The sequence below is a fragment of the Arachis hypogaea genome, chromosome 15 (assembly GCF_003086295.3).
Source record: "Arachis hypogaea cultivar Tifrunner chromosome 15, arahy.Tifrunner.gnm2.J5K5, whole genome shotgun sequence".
Lineage (NCBI taxonomy): Eukaryota > Viridiplantae > Streptophyta > Magnoliopsida > Fabales > Fabaceae > Arachis > Arachis hypogaea.
The window spans coordinates 136,174,240-136,196,661 of NC_092050.1; the positions used below are offsets into that span (position 1 = coordinate 136,174,240).

Genomic DNA, 22,422 nt, shown 5'->3' on the forward strand with positions numbered 1-22,422 from the left:
GATTTATTGGATGTTTCTATCGAAGTACGTAAAAATTTATATATATGAATAGTGGATGTTTTTTTATGAGTGGATGTTTCTAGGATGCTATGTGTGTATTTTTTGGTAACTCTCAGATGATACTCAAAATGGACTACTAAATATTTCTTTCAGTTATATTTTGGGTCCTGGATGTTGAATTAATTTTTAGTTTGGATGTTTATTTTAATTTGGAGTTTTCTTACCGATTATTCGAATTTTTTGACAGATTAACCCCACTTGTGTTGTGTTGTTGTAACGCCTGACAATATGGGCATAAACGTACTACATCATTCACTATTATGTGCTTGTATTTCACCATGATTGTAGTTGCTTCTTATGATCACTTCTACTATTGACAAAAGTTATTAGAGACAAGGTACTCACCCTGTTACATTATTGATATGATGCACCATATGGAAAAGACTCAGGCCGATGTGAGGCTAGCGAAAATAGAAGCAATAGGCTTTGGATTCCTGAGGCTCCTCCCATGGTGGCCTATGAAGCAGGACATCATGGTTGCATTGGCAAGGTCCTACAACCTTGATAGAAATACCTTACAACTAGATGTTGACAACATTCCCATTAACGCCAAGTTAATTGACATGTTTTTGGGCTTCCTTCTGGTGGTGACTACCACTTTCCATATTAAGTATCCTTTTTTGGGCTAATTCATTTGATATCTATGTTTTTATCCTATCAGTAACTGTACGTATTTCACCTACCAATGCACCCGTGTTTCTGAGCTGACAAACCTACATGTTGGCAATAACTTTCCTTCTTTTAACGATAGGAATGCGGTTCATGTGGTAATCAAAAACCAATTCAATAGAATAACACCAATCGAACTTCGTAAGTTCATATACGAACGCTTAATGGAAAGTGTAGCGGGCAGGTTGGAGTTCAGACAACATTTCATCTTAGTTGTCTTGAAAATGTTCTTGTGTCCCACAACCCAACAAGTAATCTCGCCATGACACATTCCTTCAATCTTGGATGTTTCTGATCCAAGATGATTAATTTGGCCGATGAAGATTTTCAACTGGTTGAAACAGACAATCAAAAGTATCAACCTAAAAAGAACAAGACCTGTGAGGGCTGCATGTTTGCCCTGTTGATAGGTTACATTATAAAATAAATATTTAATTGAACTCAACATTTACGTTGCAAACAATAATTTGTGTTTGTATTCTCTCTAGATATTAAACTTCCAACGATTAAAACATGGTCAAATAGAGCATTGTTAAGAACCGAAGTCATGGATCTCTGCATGGACTGCTGAGAAGCTTGAGAAGAACGCAACAAATGTTCTTTCCGAGGTACTTACTTAAATGGGTGTTTTTTTTATTGTACATGGAACTTTCTTGCTAAATGACTCATATGCATTTGGTAACTTGCCAATGATTCTCAAGATGGTCTAATAGACGTTTGTTTCAGTATAGATTGGATGTTTCTTTTGGTTATAATCTTGGTCCTTTTCTATGAACAATTTGATGTTTCTTTTCAGATTATATTGGATGTTTCCAATCTGATTATATTAGATGTTTCTTTTTAAATCAATTGGATGTTTCTTTTTTGATTCATTTGATATTTTGAACCAGGGATGCATTGCTGCTAGTGAGAAAAAAAGGAATATCATGAAAGGCCAAGCATGTAAGGCCACAACAAAATCACCTTCAAAAGAAGAACACTCACTGCATACAAAAAAACCTTCAGTGACACCTAAAGTAAGTAGATATTTCTATGTGAATAATTTTCGCTCTTTATCTTTTAAATTAGTGGATGATGCCATGTTTTTATAAGTGGGTGTTTTGGCAACTTGCCAACGATTCTCTAATTCGATTAATAGATATTTCTTCCGGTAGAGATTGTATGTTTCTTTTGGTTATAATTTTGGTCCTTTTATATGAATAATTGGATGTTTCTTTTCTTATTATTTTGGATGTTTTTTAACATCAATTGGATGTTTCTTTTCTAATTTAGTGGATAATAATAAAAGAAAATATCCCAAATTGCGTAAACAAAAACATTCACATTAGAACACCAAAAAACATAAAAGAAAACATCTATCCCCCTTGCATGAAAATAAAACATCCACATCCATACAAAACTTCCACAACGTACCTTGTCATCACGTTGACCATCATGACTGCTCACACTCACAATGTTGCCTTTCGTAGGATTATAATAAACACTCACAACAGCAAATGGGTCATTCGAACCTTTTTCACCAATTGATGACTCCATCTCTGCTTCTTTCTCCAACGGTCTTCAGCGGCAATCATAAACACCTCGGTACAATAGCAGCAACTCCATGGGAGAGGATGCGACACAGCAGCAACGACGCCATGGGAGGGGCGTGACATAGTAGTAGCGGTGCCACAGGGATCGTGCGTGATAGCATCTCTTGCATGGCTTCTTCTTGCAGTGCCGACATGGACGATGGAGAGGAAAGGATGCACACCTCACGCGAGAGCTCCCACCAGCAGCGATGGCGGCATGGCGCACTGCAGAGGCGGAGTTGCGGCAGTCTAAGCTGCGGTCTAAGCGGCGGAGGGTTGATGCGATGAGAAGGAATAAGGACATGGTGTGAGGGTGTATTTAGAGGAGATTACGTTGCATGATCTTAATTATTCAAATTCAAAACCTGATTATTCTTGATTAATTTAAATTCTGACTTTTAAAATTAATTTTTTAAGATGGCGTTTATGTTGGTTAGGGGTGTATTGGCCCTATACTTTCTCAATAGAAACAGAGTAAAGAAAGATAATCGCTTGTTTTAAAAGAGTGGAGGTAACTAGAAATTATTTGTGTTTTTAGTACTAATTGCTCAAACATATCCATTCTTTAATCTCTCCTACAAACCTTTTTGCTTTTTTTAGTACTAATTCAATTAAAAAATATTCAAATTGAAACGCATATAATTAAATTGTATACCATTTTAAGATATTAGTAACACGCTAAACAATTGGATTAATTTAAAAGTAAAAATTAAATTAAAATTATTCTAATCGTAAATTGTTTTGATAATAATACACATATCTCATTTACAGTATAAATAAAATATATATTTTTTCGAACTCTATATTTTTTTTTTTGCAAATGAGATACGTTCATAATTATCTCGTATATAAATTATTCCGTTTACACAATAAACGAGATAAATAATATTATATAAATTGATAAATACTTTTCAAATTACCTATATTGATAAATAAATTATAAAAAAATTAACCAATTCGCTATATCTAAATATACAAAATTTAAATATAAAAACATATTATTTTACATTACAGGCAGGATTTTAAATATCAAAGTAATTATCGAATCGTTGAATTTAAAAATTCAACTATAATTAATTTAAATATAATAAAATAATATATTTTTACGTTAAATATATTTTTAGATTTTTTTAAAATTAATATTTCGATGGAAACCCATACTTGTTCAATTAACATACCCATTTTATCAAAATTTTCAATGCCAACCAACTTTTACATCGAACCAAATAGATCTGTGATCGATTTCTGATTAAGCTAACTGGTTTGGTTTGGTTTGGTTCGGTTCTTAAAACCAACCTTGTGAATTTGTAGTATGACAAGAATCCAAACGGCAGCCAAAGTAGTAGGTCCAATTTGGGTGGGTGCATCATTGTATTGCATGAACGTGTTTTCATGTTTTGGCTATGCCCCCCAGCATCCTTTTACTTTCTTGCCCTCGAGAATAGCACCAAATTAAATTTAGGTAATTGTTATCATGTAAAAAAAAATGGTGTTTAACTTATTAAAAATGTTTAAAAATTAATATTTAATTTAAAAAATATAAAAATAAATAATTTTTAAATATTTAAAATTTATCACAAAAAAAAAATTAAATAAAAATTAAGTACCAAAATAGTAAACACCATAAAATTCATTTTAAATTTATTTCATTTTGATGTCTCTTCGGTTTTTTTTCCCCTCTAATCTCTACGCCATTTATTTATTTATTTATTTATTTTTTTTTTGGTGACTAATCTCTACGCCATTTGCCTTATAAGTTCCAACCACGACTCCTTTCTCGTTTCCTTATCTTACGTTCGCTCCTTTTCTGTTCTTTAGCTGTTAGAAATCCAAATGCAACAACGCACGTGACGCCATCCTCATCGATCATTTCCCACAATTTCCTCATTTCATAATATCTTTGTCTTGTTTCTCTTTCGTTCTTTATTATCTTAGCGGCACAAATCTGGCAAGCTTCATGGGTCCATATATTTTACTCTAAATAATTTTGTAAATAACAAAGAAACAGAAAAAAGAGTTGCATACTTGCATGGAGCATGGCACCGTCAGATTTTGTGCCAACGCTTCTTTACCAAGGTGACAGAATTAAAAGGAAGTGAATTATAACTGAGAGAATTTGAGTTAAGTATGGAAATTAAAGAGATACAACCTCTAGAGTTCTAAGATGGTTTCTGTTATAACTGGGAAAAAAACTGAGTTATTTATTATATCAATACATAAAGTAATGGTATGATTAATAAATGTTGTTTTTAAGTGATGCCATTCACTCACATCGGGTTATGATATCTTTTTATTTTCTATTTTTTTGAAATCCATCATAAAAAGTTATTCACATGTTGTACTTTATATATGATTAGAAATTTCATAATGATCAAAGTCACCCCGATTTCTTTATTAGATCAAGTTAAACTAACAAGGTTTTTTGGACAAATTAAAGTGATATTTTACTGATTTGCTAAGTAGAGACATTTATTTGTGGAGAAAAAAAAAGTAATATGAATCTCATAAACCATCAAGAGGAATCTAGAAGAAAATAAAATTCGTTGGATTTTCCCTCCTTATTCTGAATTCGTTCACTCTTGGGTAATTATGCCTTCTTTACGCTAATAATAACCCAGCGAATTAACCCCTGCCAAGTAAAGAATCATTAGCACCATGTGGTTGGGAAAAAGCAGCACTTAATTAATAAGCACAAAAATATTTGCCACTTATTCTTCAGTGCGATGCGTGCACTGATTCACATTCTATTAGGTGTTCAAATTATCTCATACTTGTTGTATTTATACTTGAATAATGATCAAGCATTGAATATTTGAATTATTCATAATTACGTACTATTATTGTTGCTTTTAAAAATAGACAAGATTATTTCATGCATTTATTTTACATAATTTTCGGTACATTAATATTACATTATTAGTAATTTGTTACTCCTTGTTTACGTAGTCGTGTACAATTAATTAAAGGTAATTTCTATTCAACTATCATTAATTCAGTCACAAATAGTCATTATATTCAAAAGTGTTTATCTATCATGTGTTTTTAAAACACATGTTCAAGTTACATATTAAAAAAGTTTTTATTAAACATACAAAAAGATTTAATTTTTTAATGTATTTATTTTATATTTATTAAATAAAAAAATTTAAAATTTTTTAGACTTTTATTACTGATAAGCTTATCATGTATATTAAGAACTACTTAGGATATATGTTAGCTAAATTCTATTCGAAATTTAAAATAAGGCAACAACCTCATTCTAATTTAAATGTTTGACCAATTTGCAAATAGCATATATTTGATAAGTTGTATGTTGAATTTTTGGATCAAAAATATTATGTATACTAAAATTAAATCAGTCATAATATTATTATATATAAATATAAATATTCGTTATTTAATTTAATTTTAATGTATATTTTAATTTATATTTTATACCAGCATAGTTATTCTCGTATGTGCTATAATAGCTACTCGGAAATTGGGTTATCTCCCAAATTAAATCCCCGCATATTATTGTATCCTTGAACCATGATAAATTTACACTCTAACCCTAATTGGTGTAGGTGTTGGAACGACTTCTAGCAGCTCCTGATAGATATCAAGAATGCTTCGACTCCGGTAATAAACCACGCACCCGTTCATCACCTAGGAAACTGCTCAAAGGATCCCTACTAGCTCCAAGCCCAAGTTGATATAACACATTCTATATGGTAATGCTAATCTACACCACATGGCATGTGAAACGTGTGTTTTTGGACACCACCTCTTAATCAGGACAAATGCGTGCATAAATGCCACATGCTCGAGCCCAGCTCTTTAAAGAAGTGGCTTCGCAAGCACGCTTGAAAACATAAATAACTGTACCTTTTGCTAATGCCTACTTGAAATGAGTTCTTTGTCTAGTTGATATATAGAAAGTGTTCGTCACCTTGCAGAAAATCCAGTTTCATTATTGCACACTCAGTACTAATTTATATTAAAAAAAAAAAAAACTCAATTCACATAGTTCAAATTAAATATACTCCCGAACGTTACTTAACAAACAATAGTTTTACGGTCAATCTAACTAATCCTTTGTTCAATAATAATAACAATTATCACATAATAATAATAATAATAATAATAATAATAATAATAATAATAATAATAATAATAATAATCCCACTTAAATTCAAATTTTAAATTATATTATAGAGTAAAATACATTTTTTATTCCAGAAATTTGGCAAGAATTTTAAAAAGAAGTTTTGTGATTTATAGCCATCAATTAGCCGTCATGAGTGTTGTCTAATGGTATGAGATTACTCACTTTTCTTTTACTGGTTAAATGTTGAGCAAATTTTAATAAAAGTGCTGACTCCATATATAGACTTTCTCTTATAGAAATACCCCTACGTTTTATTTTGTTTCCGTTTTGTCCCACAAGTTTTCGATTTGCATCAAATATACTCATGGCGGCTAATTTTTCAAAAAACTTAGGACCAATTCAACAACAATTTTATAAAAACAACCTTTAACACAAAGCAAATCGAACATAATTGTCATGCATTCACTACACCAAATTGGCCAAATAACTACACTTAATTTGTGACCCTTATTTTAAGGGTCTTTATTAATCAACATTGTGACATTTATACTCTTAATTTTTAAACTGTCACCGACTCTATATCTCTCTCACTCTTTTTCTTTTTTTTTTTAATTTTTAATTTTTTCTAAAATTGTATTCACTGTCTCACTACTGTTTCAGATGAGATGATATGAGATGAGAAATAGAGAAAGTCACGCAACAACCTTCACCATGCTACAGTTCGCCGTTCGTCGTTCGTCGTTGTGAATCGCGTTGGACGTTCACCGTTCGTTGTTCACCGTTCACCGTTCGCTGTCCCCCGCGTCGTCCTTTCTCTTCCCCTCTAGTGCAAACCTTAATTCCTCATCCATCGACATTTTTTCTCTTCCAACCTCAATACTAAACACTGATGGTGAGTATTTAATTGTTCTTCTACTATACTTTTTACCCCTGCAATTCCTTTGTTGTTGCTTAATGTTTGTTGTGCTGAAGTTGTTGCAATTGTTTGATCTTGGTGCTCTATTTTGTTGCAATTTATCGTAATGATTATATCCTCATGTTCATATTTGCTATTTTCTTTGAATTCTCTTATTTCTTTTTTTCGCACTCAACATGTTCGATGAAATGCTTCAACTAGATTTCTTTGAATTTTCTCTTTATTATTTCTTCTCTTGATTTCTTTGATATTTTTGTGCCTTGATGACATCATGAATTGGTTAGTACTCTTCTTGAATTATGCAAATTGCTACACTAGAAATGGAAAAGCTAATTAGCTAAAAATGCTAATTGGAATAAAATATAAGTAAACTATCTTAAGCTCTAAGAAGTTATAAGTCATACTAGGCGCTGAATTTAGAAAATTAAAGGTGTTGAATTCTTTTTCTATTCACAACATATTAAAAGCATTTGAATGGTAGTTAAAACTCAAATTTGTCGGCCAAATGTATATGGCTATATCAACTATCAAGTTAGTCTTATACAGAGTTTGATTCTTTATCATTGAGTAGATTGCTTGATGTCTAAAATGGATATCAGTTTAATTCTTCAACGTATCTTGGAATACCAACTTGATCTTTAATTGAATTATGTCTATTATTAATGATTTACGAATTTGCTCTAACTTGATATAATTATGTTTTTCTACATAATGCTATATTACAGACTGAGCTCAAAGTGGTTTGAAATGAAAGCTGAATGATGTCTTGTAGGAGTCTATTGTGCTTTTCTTCTTGCTTGCTATGACTACAATAACGAAGAACTTCAAAGTATTTGTAAGATTGGTGAGTGATCGGATGTTGTTAAGTAACTGTTGAGTTCCTTTGTTTCTTAAAATTAATTGTCTTATATTTTGAAATTTTTACTCTGAGTAGGAACGGGATTTACTGAAGACGTGCTCGAAGCGCGTTTTAAAAGTCTTGGTTCTCAAGTGATTCCTGAGCCAAAGGTACCTCCATTTCTTGTTCCTCTTTGAACCTGGTTTGAATCCTGCCTAATATTACTAGTGATTTTCAGTCATACTATCGATATGGAAATACAATGAAGCCTGATGTCTGGCTTGAAACTAGTGAGGTAAGAGTGTCGTATGCCCTTGGTAATTTTGTTCTTGTTCTTTAGTTCTGTCAACGAATTGTCATTTGCCTCTTGATTTTTGGAATACTGCACACTTCTTTCTATTGCTTAAATGGAAGATATGAGGTCATTTTCTATTAGTGTACTGTTGTTTGTCTCTGTTGCATAGAAAACAGAATTTGGAATCTTTCCTTTTTTTTTTGAGGGATGTGTCGGATCACCTATAGAGATTGTAACTATTCTTCTAGTCTCCCTTTCCTATTTTGTACTATTCATGTCCTGTGCTGGTAGCTAATCGAGATTCTTTTTCACTCTTTGGACAGGTTGAAGCAATGTTTATCTGTGTTCTTTGAGCACTACCTATGTCTCTGTGCTAATCATAAGGCAAGCATAGTGACAAATCATATCTTTGGTGCTGTAAATTAAATATCATTCTTTATTTTTTGCTTAACTTTTAAATGTTGTGACTAATGCCCTGGTTATTGTTTCAATAATGCAGAGTTGCATATCCAAGGCTTTCATTCCAGTAATGCATTCAATGTGGCCAGGAATTTTTGGGATTTCAGAATGATCTCCTTTTATGGTGTCCCAGATGCGTAAGCGTGCAGTTCAAGCTTCACGTTTTATGCTGTAGATGATGCAGGCTCCCTTATATATTAAAGAGACTCAACCAGAGAGTGAAAATGGAAGTACAGAAATGCCACAAGTCATTGATAGTTATGTAGAGGTTCTATGTGATTGTAGTGAGGAGGGTCTTGCACTACGCATTGCCAAGTATATAACTAAGAAGTGTATATAATATAGAATAATCCTTGGTTGCTTCTTGAATCTTGATCAGGGTAGTTGGAAACCATCTTTTGTTTGTTATTGGTCTAAGCTTTACTAATCCATCATATGCTACTGCCTTAGAGCCAACAGTTCCAGTCTTTACATTTCTCTTTTCCGTAATCATGGGGTCAGTTTCTCTCTCACTCTTTCCTATATATTTCTATGTGTTTTTACAATTTTCTATACAATTTTTCAACTCATTCATGCAGCATATAAAAAGTGAACTTGCTAAGGTATGAAGGTGTGGCAAAAATTGAAGCATCACATGGTTAACCTTATTCGCAAATTGAAACACTCCCCCTCTTGATTTAGCTAATTTGATTACGTGTCCTGTTATTGGTGCAGGAGTATTGGTCCATTTAGAATTGCCAAGGTGCATTTTGGATACTTCTGATCCCTCAAAGCCTGGTAGCAAACCAGATGACAGTTTAGCGATTGTCTGGAGGGATGAAGGGTTTGATGATACTGACCTGAATCATATCACACTCAAACAACTCCGACAGCTAGTAACGTATGCTCTTATGATTACTTCACTTATTATGCTGCTATTATTCTTTTCCTAATTGTATCTCACATTTTTTTTCTGATTTTTCTTTTCCCCACTTAGAAGTAGTTTTCAATCTATTTTCTCTTTTCTAACGTGTTTTTTCCATTTTATTTCAAGCTGGTAGCAAATGCAATCGAAGCCACGTTCTCAAAGGGAGATGCAATTGCAATTGACATGCAAATGACAGCTAGTGCTATCATTATATATTTGGCCATTGTTCTCGCAGAATGTGGTGTAATCTCAATAGCTGATAGCTTTGCACCAAAAGAAATTGCAACTTGCCTGCACATATCTAAGGCAAAGGGTACATTCACACAGGTAATCTTTACTGGCCTACTGTTGATATAAAATCATTTGTGAGTCTTCATCTAATAGCATAAGCATTAAGAAGAGTTGATCCTTGAGTTTGTCAGCTTGAATTTGTTTTTAGGATTTCATATCTCGAGGTGGCAGAAAATTTCCTCTGTACAGGTAAAAAATTGCTGGCTTTATAGTTGTTGCAACATTGAAAGAATCATCTTTTGGTCTAAGCACTAGTATCCACAGGGTAAAGAATTTTGACTAATGATTTCTGAGGTATTATCATCCTTTGCATTCAATTTTTGAGTTTGTTTTTATCTTTTGAGCTCGTTTGAGATGGAATAGATAGGAGTTTAAGGAAATTTGCTGATAAGTGGAGATATTATTAGGCATCAAAAATAGCATTGATTGTAAAAACAAGGTTTTCTATTCTGTAGATTAGAGTATTGGGTTTAAATGTGTGATTTACAAGCAGATTGAGAAATTGGAGAGATCGGTAAGGGAGGCAAGAGAAAAATAGTTGGATAAAGAGTTTTGCCATTCTATAACCTTCAAGTGAGTTTCACTTATTTCGGTTATTGTTTAGTTTTATCTTAAGTTAAACAACCAAGTTTCAAGCTTGTATATTTTTGTGTTTCAGTTATTATAATATTAGTTTGTTTATTTAGAATATTGTGATGCATGATTTGTCTTATTTGGGTCTTCAGTAACAGGGGATTACAAGAAATTATTGAAGAGGACAAGAGAGAGTTTCTTGTGTTGAAGAGTTGCTTGTGAAGTAATTGCTGAAGTTGAATACTATTGAGGTTGCAAGTGAAGCGAAGTTGCGGAGAAAAGTTGAAGATTAAGTTATAAGTACAATTGTTAACTTTACATGTTTGGATTAATTTCGGATTTTTTGAATTTATATTTTATGGATTATGACTATGTAGAAACTTGACAAATTCAACTTTTGAAATACATTGTTGCTATTTTTGTAAAATTTGTGGGATTGAGTTTAAATTTGTTGAAATATAATGGCATTTATTATTTTGTTGGTAGACACAAATTATTATTTAGAATAGGAATATTTTTTGCAATACTTAATAAAAGAAAATTTTGATGTTGGAGAGATTATGACAGTTGAAAACAGTCACTAAATACAGGAAAAAATTGTCACTAAAAATATTATGACAGTTTAAATAGTCATTAAATATGTCTAAAAACTGTCATAAAAACTAGTAACTTAGTAACGGTTTCAAATTGTCGCTAAATTGTACCGGTTTAAAATAGTCATGAAATATAAGAAAAAACTGTCACAAGATTTAGTAATTTAACGACAGTTTCAAAACGTTGCAAAATATAGTAGCTTTACAAGTGTTACAAATTAGTGACGGTTTTACATTTTAAAAACCGTCGCAAAAAATTTAGTGACACTCCTTACCAACGGTGGTCCAAAATCGTCACTATGTTAGCTGGCGACGCTCAAATCTGTGACACTTTTTTTAACCGTCGCAAAACCATTTAGTGACAGTTAAAACCGTCACCAAGCATTAAAAAAAACCGTCATCAAAATGCTATTTTGTTGTAGTGATTGTTGTTGGATTATTGTTCTTAAAATTTTTGAAAATTTGGCCGTCGAAGGTATATTTGATACAAATTAAAAACTTTTAGAATAAAATTAAAATAAGATAAAACTTAAAGAATATTTTAAAAATTTTTGCCAAATTAAACTTCAAAAATAAAAAATATATTTTTTCCTATTTTTGAGTAATGATATTTTATTTCAAAATTTTTCCTCCTTATCTTAGTCTATGTAATTTGATAAGTACACATTGATAAAGATGACAATTTGTAAACTATGTGAGCATATAACTAGATATTTTCATGATTTCATCGTATCATTATAAATTGGTAGTTCATTATAATTAGCATGTATATATAATTCATCCTGGGCATAATTAAGAATTAGCGAGTAAAATTAGATAGCATTATATGATGTTTGACACGGATATGGGATACGATACAATACGAAATATGTAGACACACAAATTTTAAAATTTTATAAGATACGAGGACACATTATATATATAAAATATAAAGCATTTTTTAGATAAATTATAATAATTTTTTTATATTTTATTGATATTAAAATATAAAATAATTTTTTAACTGTTTCTAATGTCTTCTTTTAACTATATAAAAGTATTTAAAATATTTTTTATTTTAATAAATAATAATATATATTATTTCTAAACTCATTTTAAGAATACATGTTAAGAATAAGGCTGAACACACTGATATGTGATGGTATTTAGGAGTGTCCAATTATGTCCGATGAAGAATTTTTTATTTTTTATTAAGACATGATTGGACATGACAGACACGTGTGTCGGACAAATGTCGATAAGTGTCGTATCTGAAATGTGTCCAATACACGAATACGACAACTCAACAAAGTGTCTGTACTTCACAGATAGCATCTAAAAAGGAGGCGGAAAATAACGAGGTTATTTTAGTGTTTTGCGGTAGTTTTAAGCCTTCTAAAACGAATTATCAGTGTTTTAGACACCGTTATTCTTTAAGGTGTGAAAACATATTTTTGCATTGATTTTTAATGATTGCTAATATAACTGCTATAAAGTTGATAAATCTATTTGTTGCGGTTGTAAACTGCCACTATTTATAAACAGGATTTTAAAAAATCGTACCCTACCTTACCCGCACCTCATATATAACACATATTTTATAAAGATTAAGTATATAGCGAAAGAGATGAGAGTTGAACCCACAACTTCTCTCATGTAATGACTTACAATGATTGAGCAACCACTAAATTAATTAGTTAATTTAGTAATATAGAGCATTTGTATATTTATAAAGTTAACATAAAATAAAAATAAAATAAAAATAAAAATCATATATTATTGATCATTCAAAAACTCTAAGACCTAAGTAAAAGTACCGTTTCTTCTCAAATCGAACCCAAATTCGACCATAATTTAATTTTATTAAGAACTTAATGATCATGTTATTGGTAATGTTGTGTTGAATTTCTTTAAGATTGTATTATTTTTAATTTTAATTTGAATTTAGTTTTTTTATTTTTTATTTTATTAATATATATACAATTTGGAATGATTGAATTTTATATTTGCTTTGAAAAAAATTGATATTTTTGCGGGTAGAGTAAGATAGGGTTTAGAACTTTAGGGTACGGATAAAATTAGGGTTGAGAGGTTCTCAATTTGCAGATACGATAGAGTAGAATTTTAATAAAATTTTCAATCTGAGAATATGGTTAGGGTAGAATCCAAACTCTACCCTACCCTACCCATTGTCAATCCTAGTTTGTATGAGTATAATTTTCCTACATATAAAAAATATTATAAATTTCTCAATATATTTTAAGATATTATAATTTTACTGCTTAATCGTTAATTTTCATTGTTATACAAAGTATTTTGCAATTGTAGCAACAACAGTACACAACACTAAACCAATCCTAATAATCCTACATCATAATCCCACACTACACTGCAATTTTCGCTTTCAAAAAATGAAAGGATGAAAGGAATCAATTCGAGTAGAGATTCGAAACAAACCCTCACAACTCAAATCCTAACCCTAATTAAAATGTTACATCGCTTTTATTTATACGACAGAAGTGAGAATCCAATTCCATTCATTAATATTTGAGTGTGCTAGCTTGCTCTCACATGCAACCTCTCTCGTGTTGGTCAATGGTTTTGTGCCTTCATACTATTAATTGGCTGCTTCTTCTTGTTGTTCAATCTATTTTGATGTGTTTTTTTTTTTAAGTTTTTTCCCAAAAATATTTGAAGACAATCCTTTCTTCCTTTCACTGTTTTGGAATTTTTGAATTTAATTTGTTTTTAATTTTTGTTGAGTTTGAAATTTTAGTTCCTCAAATTAAAGCAAGACAAATTTTTTAGTCTTGAAGCTTTTCTCTAACAGGGTTTTCTTAAAAGTAGGGTTATATTTTGTGGGTAAAGTTTAGATTTTTAAATTCCTGCAATGTGGGGAATTTTGATGGTTCTGAAGGTGGCTTTGGTGCAGCTATGGTTATGATGTGGGTGTGGTAGTAGTGGCAGCTGATGATGAGATAGTATGTGGTGTTATTGGTGGTTGTGGTTTTGGGGAGACTGTAGCTGTGGTCGTCGGTGGTGCTTTGTAAGGGGAACGGTGGCGCTCAAAGTAAAGGGTGGTGTATGTTGATGACGGTGATGAGTAACTACTAGAGGGTTATGTAGGAGGAGTAAAGAGAAGAAAGAGGTACTTGTGGGATTTTAATGCTTTATAAAGTTATCTAGTTTTAGACTGTTAACAAATTTAATTAAGAATAAATTATTATTTTTATCTACAAAAGTTAAAAATATTGACATATCTATTCATAGAAAAAGAAAATTATTATTTGTATGTATGAAATATGAACTTTTGTTAATAAAATTATCCAAATTCAAAAAATTTATTTAAAATTCTCAAATTATATCTTCTAATATAACCTATTTTCTATGACTTCTCCTTTTACTTCACACCACCACTTTTCTAATTCCAAACCTTACTACCACCTAAACTCTTCCTCACCACCACTCTCATTCTCAACTACCACAATCACTCAAAACGTCTCCCGTGTGTCTGATGAATGTTCCAGAAACAACGCTAATCTGCCGTCTCTAGTCTTCCTTCGCTCTGTATCTCCTTACGTTTTTTTGTCGAAAATATGATTATTAACGACAATGGTAAAAGCTAGGGTTTTGGATTTGGAAATGGAGAAGAAGGAATTAGACACCATTAACAACGCTAAGCTGTTCTTCACCCACTCAAGCTTCTTCTATTTCGCTCTACTGATCCAATTTTACATTTTCATTGATCTAATGATCTATTTGCTTTAGTTTGCATTCTTAATTGAATTCCTAATTTCTGTGATGCAGCATAAATTCGTACTATGGTACACTTGTAGAATATCTGGAGTTCAAAATCACAAAGGCTTGCCTCCGGCAGCGGCAGTTGAGGTTAGGTGGCGGCGATAGCAAAGTCGTACCTCTCCGCCGCAGCGTCGTTTTGCGCTAACCGGCCCAGGAAGTTTGGAGATTTTGGATGGCGATAGTGATGGTAGTAGTTGGGGATGAGAGTGGTGGTAAAGAAGAGTTTGGGTGGTGGTGAGATTTGAGATTAGAAAAGTAGTGGTGATAAGAGTAATTTAGAGTTTTTAGGTAATTTTTTAGTGTTTGAATAATTTTGTTGTGCGGAACCTATATTTCATGGGTACAAATAGTAATTTTCTTTTTCTATGAATAAATATGTCAGCGTTTTCAATTTTTGTGGGTAGAAATGATAGTTTATTCTTTAATTAAAGCTTAGTTGATATTTTGTTTATTTTTGTCAAAAGAAAATATTTTTTTCTAATAGCTAGGCTCATTTTTTTATGTTTAATTTTGTAAATGCTAAAATCTTTAATTATTATAGAAATAATAATTTTTCAAAAGTTTGAGTGATTTTATTCTAACAAAAAATGAAAAAAAATTAAAGGATTAATAATTTTCATTTATATTAATTAGTATTTTTAGTCAATAATTTAATATTTTTAATTTAATAATCTAATAATATTTTAGTTAATATTTTTAAATATTATTAATTACACAGTAATTAAAAATCATCAATTTTATTAGTCTTATAAAATTATTTTAAAAAAAAATTATATTTACTCCAAAAGCACGTATTATGGTATATATGAGAACACGGTAAAAATAAATTAAAAGAAAATAAAATAAAAGAATTTAATTAATATATGTTTTTAAAGTACATACTAAATTTATTATTAAATTTTTTTAAATATTTTATTTAATAAATATAAAATAAAATATATTAAAATTTTAAATTTTTTATATTTTTAATAAAATAAACAATCTTGGTGAATGGTGATCCGAGTCGTCCAAGCAAATAGTTAAGGAGAAGGAATGAAGTAAAGATTATCCCATTGGGTGTTATTAGTGTGATAATTATATTTGATCGATCTCGATTATTATAACCTTAAATAGCTATGCTATTAATAAATAATAATTAATCAAAGAAATATGCATGCATGGAACCCCACTCCCACTCTTTGCTGGGTACTTGGTGGTGATACTAATAATAATTAAAGGATTCTGCTAGGGAGATAATGGACTATTTGTACAATGTGTACAATGGGTCATTAAGTTACAAAATAAACATCTTCACAAAAGGTTAAACTGATTTTAGGGTTCACCAAAGATCGAACTTTTGACCTTTCGGATCTAGCACTCTAATACTATGTCATGATACCACTCATCCCAAAAGTTCCAACTGATGGAAAAAAATAACACTAATGATTATATCTCTAATACTTCCCAAATTTCTATTGTACACATTGTACAAATATTTCATTGGCTTCTCATACTTTCCCATAATTAAAAGATGAAATAAAAAGCTCCTGCTACGTGGGTACCATTTTATACATAATACATTTAGGGGGTCAATACCATACATATAGGCAGGTATGGGTTAATTAATATGATGATGTGGTCCACTTTAATTAATTAATTAAGGCAACACTTTATTCAAAATTCAAAATCACTTTAGCTTGGTTAGAATTAAGGATCTACGCTTTTATGAGATCAGCAGTGTTGACAAAATTACACAAAATTATAACTTGAAAACAAAGACCATTCTTTACTTTTTGTTATTTTTTATTTTTTTGCTTCTAGATATCAATCATCTACGCAAAGCTTTTAAAGAGATTTTATCCATATTCTTAACATACATGTGGCTTAAGCTTGTTATCTGACATTATTGTTTTTAGGGTTTTACCTTGCCTTTTTCAAAGGTTTTGACCTCATTTGTCCTCTTCAAGTCATGATCATTTTCTTGAAATGCTTTATAAAGCTTGACTTACATATCTCAAACTTATTTAAATGCCTATTTTGATAGGACTTTTAAAATGAAGTAAAACAGTTAGTCATGAATAGGCTCTTTTTTTTTTTTCAAAGGCCACTAGCTAATTCACCATTCTTATTATTAAAATCTTTACTACACTTTCAATCTAACTCCACCATGCATTAGAAATCCTATCAGCGTTTTCAAGTTCCCCATTGCAGTAAATTTTTGTCCAAAAGGCGAAACTAAGAATTATAGTTATAAGAATCAAACCAATAATTTTATTTGTTAGATTATCGAGTTAATGAGTCATTGATTTAACTAATAAATTACATATTGAATCGATTAATCTGATTATAATTAAATAATTATACAAAATTTTATTTTATTTTTTATTTTTATAATAAATATCTTTTTTTAGTTTTATTTTATATTTAATTGATTATTATTTTTAAATTTAAAAAATTTATTAATTAGTTTATATTTATTATACTCTTTAAGTACTTATAGGAAAAAACAAAAATAACAATTATAAAAATAGAAAATATATCTTAGTTAATAAAACATTATTTTTTCTTTAAATTTATAAATATAGTTTAATTTTATTTATGTAATATATTTAATTAAAAAATTATGTATTGAAGCCAATAAGTTATATCTCAAATGGCATAATTTCTTCATACTCATCTAAGAGGTCGCGGGTTCAAGTTTCCTATCTTTAATAAAAAAAAAATTATGTATTAAAAATAATATTTTTTCTAGCTTAACCGAGTTTAACTGAGTCGGTTTAAACAAATTTTGTTGAACGAATTTGACCGAATTTTATTAGGTTTAACTAAATTTGACCGGGTTAATTGTTTGACCATTCGTTCAAATAATGACCTAACTCGAATTGTTGACCGAGTGATCGGATTTTCAATGGGACCGATTGATTTTGATAATAACTATGCTAAGAATTTTTGTTTGGAGAGGACCAACATAAAAAAATAACTAAATAAGAAGCCAAAAATAAAATTAAGAGAGCTTAAACATAAAAATATAAAATCTTTAATTATGCTATGTGTACACTAAAATCAGTTACCAAAGTCAGTTATCAGTATAAAATATATGTTGGAATATAAATGCACATTGAAAATAAATTAAACCATATATATCAATACATACACAAATACATTATTGATAACTGATTTTAGTGACTAATTTTAATTTACGAACATTATTTTTGTAAAAACTTTACATGTAAAATTATCAATTTGAGAAGGTTTAGTTCAACTGGTTAAACCATATGTCTTTTAAAATACTCCACCCAGATTCTCAAGTGTTAAATATGAATCTTTAAGTATTGTGTGAGTAAGTATGTAATTTAGATGTGTTGTGATACTTAAAATTTAGAGTTGTCTAATCCAGGTAACCAAAAAAAAAAAAAAAAAGGCCATTGTACATGTTCTCTTTGGACAGTACTAGCCTACTAGGTTCTGTCTTTAGTTTTGTCATCTCAAAATTTTGAAAGAAAATTATATGGTACAGATCTAAATCTGTACAGATTTAAAGATTTGCTTATTTAAATCACACTTTTCAAAGCCACACTTTTCACTTAAAACCGTAGCTCTTCACAAAGAAAAGTGTCACCTAATGGAAAAAAGTAAATTAGAAGATTTAAGAGAAGAAATAATTAAGTTATCAAAATTAATAGATCAAAAATTAATGATTTTAACTAATGTTAACTGCAATGACACCGAATTCTTAAAATCAATACAAAATGATTTTTCTCAAAATCTTTATTTTACTATAAGTTTTATTGAAGGACTTCAAAAACCTGAAAAAACTTATTTTTCACACGGAATTTCTAAAAAATGTTACCATGGAAATGATTCTCCACATCTTTATCATACTTTTAACCCACAATTAAATTCTATAGTAGATATGCTTGAAGAAATTTTAGTATCCATAAAATTTCAAAATATAATCAACATAACAGATTTAAAAGTAAAACCACCACTAAAATTATGAATATTGAAGAAAAATTAGAAGAAGTTACAATGCTTTTTAAACAATTAAAAATGGCTCAAGAAAATAATATTATGGAACAGGGTTTTCAGATAGAAGAAGAATTAGTAAATTCTGAAAATATAGAAAATGAAGAACACATCCTAGATTATTCAAGTGACGAAGAACCAGTTATTCCAATACAAGTAAAAAATGAAGCTGGAACATCTAAGGATAATCAATCTCAATTTAAATGGGAAACAGGTTTTGATAATTATGCTTTTAAAAAAGGATTTATAAATAAAGATTCAAAATATACAAAAATACCATCAAAATACGTTCCTAAAATTCAGGAAATGGAAGGAGAAAGAATGCTCGATTTAGACTGTAAAAAGAATGAAAAAGAAATTTTCGAAAACTGGTTGAATTCCTTCTTATTAGAAGCCTTTACTAATCCAAAACTTAGTGAATTGTCTGGAAGAGACATTTGGAATTACATAGGGTTTCATACTAAAGGAACTATAAGAGATTATATGACATCAATAGAAAACCAAATAATAGAAGAATTAGCAACAAAAACCACAGCTTATGATAAGATATTATATATAATGATGATTCTATATAAAGAATTTTTTGGAAAAAATATTATAGATCATAGACAAGAAGTTTATAATAAAGAATATCAAGAAGCAAAAAACCATTTAGCTAATATTCAGATGTATGATCTATGTAATGTGGAGTCTTATATATGTGAATATAGAATACATTATTACAAATTAAAAGAAGAAGATAAAAATCATTATCTTAGCATGTATATAACAAAACTTCCATATCATGTTAATGAATTTATAATGGGAAGATTTATAAGAGAAATAAATAGAGGAACAATTGAAAATAACTTTGGTGGAGCAACCTCTGCAATAAGAGAGGAAATAAAAGAACGTTGTATGCAAGAAGCAACTCAAAAAAGATTTGCAAATATAATTAGGATTTGCTGTCAAGATAATGAAGAAATACCTCAAAAATATGGTCTTAATAAAAATTTTCAAAAAAAAAGAAAATATCAATTTAGAAAAAGAAAATACTATCCGAACTGGAGAAAAAAGAGATATTTTAGAAAGGAAAATAATAATAAAAATAAAAGACAAAGAAATAATTATTGCCCGAATAAAAAAGAAAATTGTAAATGTTAGTATTGCCAAGAAGAAGGACACTGTGCAAATGAATGTCCGAAAAAGAAGGATAAAAAGGATCTTACTAAACAAATAGAAATTGCTAAGTCTTGTTTCATGGAACCTTTAGAAGAATCTGATGATAACTTAGACTATATTTTTGAATATGTTTCGGAAACAGACTCAGAGACTGAGTAATAATGCTACATTTATTACTATAAAAATAACAGAAAAGTTTATAAATGCTTTCATAGATTCTGGAGCAACACAATGCTTTGCTAGTTCAAATATAAAACTTGATTGGAAAAAATTAAAGAAACCATTAAGAGTTAGAATAGCTGACAAATCAATACATAAAATTGACCAAAAAGCAGAGATGGTTGAAATTTTTATTCAAAATTATAGGTTCATTGTTCCATCTATATATATGTTAGATTCTGGAATGGATTTTATCATAGGAAATAATTTTTTAAAGCTATATCATCCATTCATTCAAGAATTAACATATATAGTTTTAAAAGCTCCATACGATTCTTCAATAAATCAAAAATCAAAACGTATAAAAATACCGACTACTACTATAGATAAGATCTTAAAATTTAAAATATTTTCTATATTAGAAACTTGTTATTTAAATTTATACTTTCAGATAAATATCCCAAAAAATAATCTTGAAATAAAGATAGAAGAACTTTTAGATGAAATTTGTGCTAAAAATCCTTTAGATATTAAAAATACAAATAACGAATTAGTAAGTATTAAATTAAAAGATCCTACAAAAGAGATAAATGTTCCAAATAAAATTTCTTATTCCGCAAGAGATAGAGAAGAATTTTCACTAGAATGTAGAGATCTTTTGGAAAAAGGAATTATAAGATTAAGTAAAAGTCCTCATGCGGCTCCAGCTTTTTATGTTGAAAACAATAATGAAATTAAAAGGGGAAAACGAAGAATGGTTATTAACTATAAGAAGATGAATGAAGCAACTATTGGTGATGCTCATAAACTTCCAAGAAAAGATTCTATTTTAGAAAAAATCAAAGGAGCAACTTGGTTTTCATCTCTTGATGCAAAATCAGGATATTGGCAACTTCGTTTAGACGAAGAAACAAAGAAATTAACTGCTTTTACTTGCCCAATAAAAGAATCAACAAGTGTGTTGCTCTATGAATGGAATGTATTGCCATTCGGATTAAAACAAGCCCCAGGTATTTATCAAAGATTTATGGAAGAAAATCTAAAAGAGTTAAATGAATTTGTTTTAGTGTACATTGATGATATACTAATTTTTACAAAACAGGATAGAGAAGATCATCTTCAAAAATTATTAATAGTTTTAGAAAGATGTAAAGAAAAAGGATTAGTTCTTAGCAAAAAGAAAGTAAGAATAGCAAAACAAGAAATAGAGTTTCTTGGATTAATTCTATCCACTCAAGGAAAGCTAAAACTTCAGCCAAATGTCCTAGAAAAGGTAAATTTATTTCCTAGTAAAATAGAAGATAGAAAACAATTACAAAGATTTTTAGGGTGTATAAATTATATTTCTGATCAAGAGTTTTTAAAGAATATAACAGAATACACTAAAAGCTTATTTCCAAAAATAAGTACTAAAAAAGAATGGAAATGGGATGAAAAAGATAGTATGCAAATTCAAAAGATTAAAGAATTATGTGAAAAACTTCCAGAACTTTATATTCCAGAAGAAAATGACTACTTAATAGTAGAAACAGATGCTTCAGACATAACCTGGTCAGGATGTCTAAAAGCTAAGAAAGCTATAAAAATTTTGGAACAAGAAAAAGAATCACTAGATTCTAAAGATTCTCCAAAGAAATTACTTTGCAGGTATATTTCAGGGACTTTTACTCCAACAGAACAGAGATATACCACTCATGAAAAGGAAACTCTAGCAGCAATTAAATCTCTTATGAAATGGAAAATTGATTTACTACCCAGAGAATTTACATTAAGGACAGATTCAAGTTACCTAACAGGTTTCATACGATATAATTTGAAAGTTGATTATAATCATGGACGATTGGTAAGATAGCAATTATTTTTGTTACAATATCCAATAAAAATTGAATATATTAAGGGTGACAAAAATGTTATTGCAGATACATTAACAAGAGAATGGAGTTCATCTACAACGCATTAGATCAAGAAATTCAAAAATATGAGCAAGAACTCGAAAAATGCAAGCATTGTCAGCAAATAAGGACACAGATCCAATCTCTCAAGAAGGCCATCGAA

The 22,422-nt window shown here is 29.7% G+C and overlaps 1 long non-coding RNA gene across 7 annotated transcripts; it reads left to right on the top strand.

Annotated features, from left to right (window-relative positions):
- Positions 1 to 6,937: 6,937 nt before the first annotated feature.
- LOC112747179 (uncharacterized) lies at positions 6,938 to 11,130 on the top strand. Of its 7 annotated transcripts, XR_011873062.1 has the most exons (10): positions 6,941 to 7,282; positions 8,032 to 8,150; positions 8,241 to 8,314; positions 8,383 to 8,439; positions 8,763 to 8,823; positions 8,939 to 9,394; positions 9,613 to 9,778; positions 9,932 to 10,132; positions 10,245 to 10,285; positions 10,822 to 11,129. It is a non-coding gene; the product is annotated as an uncharacterized lncRNA (long non-coding RNA). The 7 variants fall into 7 exon arrangements; XR_011873057.1 differs by having other exon boundaries at positions 6,938 to 7,282; positions 9,932 to 10,669; positions 10,822 to 11,130; XR_011873059.1 differs by having other exon boundaries at positions 6,939 to 7,282; positions 9,932 to 10,390.
- The last annotated feature ends 11,292 nt before the right edge of the window (positions 11,131 to 22,422 follow it).